Source organism: Myotis davidii, unplaced genomic scaffold (genome assembly GCF_000327345.1).
Source record: "Myotis davidii unplaced genomic scaffold, ASM32734v1 scaffold2098, whole genome shotgun sequence".
Taxonomy (NCBI): Eukaryota; Metazoa; Chordata; class Mammalia; order Chiroptera; family Vespertilionidae; genus Myotis; species Myotis davidii.
Genome location: NW_006289493.1, coordinates 243,931 through 246,813, shown reverse-complemented (window position 1 = coordinate 246,813; position 2,883 = coordinate 243,931).

Below are 2,883 nucleotides of genomic sequence, written 5' to 3'. Positions count from 1 at the left end.
GAGCTGGTTTGAGTTCCACCCTGATGTCTCTGCCTCTCCCTTCTTGGGCCTCCCAAAGCAAAGAACACCCTAAGCCTTCTCACCTTGTTGCTGGGCCACTCATGGACACCCCAAAGAAATGCTTGGTTGCAGTCCCCTTGGGGTTAAAAATCAGGAATGTCCAGGAGCCACCACCCTACTTCACCTCCCCATCCAGCCCAAGGTGAGAGAGGGGATCCCTAAGGTACCTGTCATCACCATTTAACCAAGGCAAATAAAGATCACTAATTTTCTATGTGAAGCAAAAAAAGAGAAAGGCAAAAAAAGCAACAATTGCAATCTGGCCTTTTAGCCACATTGTATAAGGTATTTCACTTTCAAGAAGAAAGCAAAATGTATTTGACATCTCATAAGTTCATGAAGCTCAGACCTTCAACTTCAAGGCTTCTGGCCCTGTCAGCCATTGTCCACACTGCAGGGACATCAGAGGTGATGTGTAAAAATCAGAGATGGAAAAGCAAACTTTGAATTATCACCAGGCACCACTGAACTGCAAACTAGCCCATCTGATGCATAGAGCCAACCCCCTTATTTGCAGCAACCCCAAATAAGGAAGTGGGAGATTCTGAACTCTCAATTTAGTACACATCCTTGAATTAACATTGGTCACTTTACAGTAATGATTGATTAAAGTAAAGGATGCCAAACAAGTGCTTTACCCTGTTTGGAGAAGTCCCTATTAGTATACATTGTGGATCTTCTGGGATGAGACATGAGGTACATGTCTCAAAAGTGGGCCAATGGCTTCTGAATTCCTGCACAAACACACTCATCATTCCACAGTGGGAAGGAAGAAGACTCATAGAAATGTGATATGTTAGACACTTTCAAAAAGCAGCCCCTTGCTTACTAACATTAGCAACCCACTCTGACCCCTGCCCCCCACAGTCAGCCCAGGATACCAAGCCAGCGGTTTCCAATAGCTTCAATCAATTATTTATTCAGTGTGTCTGCTCCCCAAGTATAAATCAAACATCAGCTTGCTTCCTCACCAATATCAACTCCACACCAAATCCCATAAAAGAAACATTTACAATATAAACAAAGTGAGTGGTTGAAAAGCGAGATTGCCCTAACACTTGACAAAAAAAAAAGAAAAAGAAAATTTTATTTTAGTCAAGGTTTTTCCTCAGCACACAGGAAGCACCAAGTAACCTGAGAATGAGGCAGCAGGTTTAGGGGAGGGGGAAGGCCCTCACACTGAAGTTCTCCAGTGCTCCTCATTCACACTGTAGGGGAGGAAAAATAATTTTTTCTCTACCTTTCTAGGTTCTTGGTGGAGAATGACCCCCCCCCCCATAATAAAACACAGAGTAACAGACGAAAAACCAATTTATTAATATGAAAACATCCTGCATACATGGGAGAGACACAGGAAAGCTGAGTAACCCCCCAAATGGCCCAAGCCATCACCTTAAATACCATCTCCAGCTAAAGACAAAGAAGATGGGGGGGGGGGCTTACGGGAGAACTCTCTGAAATGGTCCCAGCCACCACATAAATACCATCACCAGCTAAAAACAAAAGATGTTGGGGTAGGCGGTAGGGAGCCAATTAGGAATAACAGACCTAAGTCCTTGCCTTCTCCAATGAGAAGAGTTTCTTGAGATTTAGAGTCATTCCTCTCCTATTTGTAAGGAGGCACCCTTACAAATGGAGATTTCCCTTATAAATGTAAATGTCTTACAAAAGGGCAACTTCTACTCAGTCTTCAGGGCTTCTCCTAAAACTGCGAGATAGAGAGAGTTAGAAACATCGATGAGAGAGAAACATCGATCAGCCGCCTCCTGCACATCCCCCACCGGGGATGTGCCCGCAACCCAGGTACATGCCCTTGACCGGAATCGAACCTGGGACCCTTCAGTCCGCAGGCCGACACTCATCCACTGAGCCAAACCGGTTTTGGCTGCAGTTTCTTAAAAATAACCAGTCTAAAATAACTCTTATGCCAAAGAGGCACAATTTGGGGTTGGCAGATTTGGCTCCCCTTCAATGACCTGTGCACTCCTAGGCTTTGGAGCCTGGGTGTCCCTGGGGAGGGGAAAAGACTCTATCCCAGGAATGCTGTCTCAGAGCACCCAGGTCCTGGATAAAGCAGCTGCCCAGGACTCTGTGTGGCTGGACTGCCCCTGCCATAGGGCCCTACTTTAGAGACCCCAAACCAACCTGGGCTTTACCACAGATCTGGTGGGTAACAGTGGGGGAAGTTTGTTTGAAGAGTGATGAGTGGGGATGTAGAGTTTCAAGTCACAGAAGCACTCAAACAAGATTGTCAGCTGGCAGAAGTCATTAGAAAGCCCTCTCCATGCCATAGTGTGAAGCAGGATCTAGCTTCTTAAAGAACCTAAGAATTTACAAAACTAATTCATCATTCCCAAGGGAACAAAGCTGAGGCTAGGAATATTCTGAAACTGAGAACAGCTTGCCCAAGATCACACACCAGGAGAAAGAGAAACCAGACTTACACTCCAGCTTTCTGACTCCCAAAGATATGGTCTTCCTTGCTCTGCGCAGTGTATGACCTCATGACATTTAGCTCTAAACTGGCTCTTGAAGTCCAGGGTGTCACATATCCTCAATCTTCAGCAAGAGAAGAGAGGCACAGGATTACTTCACTTCTTTATCTGAGGAAGTGAATGGAAGGCTAATTCTGATGACCACTATGAAGGAGTGGGCTCCAGGCTCCCTCAGACTTTTCCACCCACCAAACATAGGTTGAAATCACAGCCCCTCATTTCCCAGTTGTGTGACCAGGGTTGAGGGATTAAACCTCTCTGAGCCTCAGTTCCCTCATGGGGAAAGTTGGTTTGAATGTCTATGAGGCTCTAAAAGGATGGAAAGATG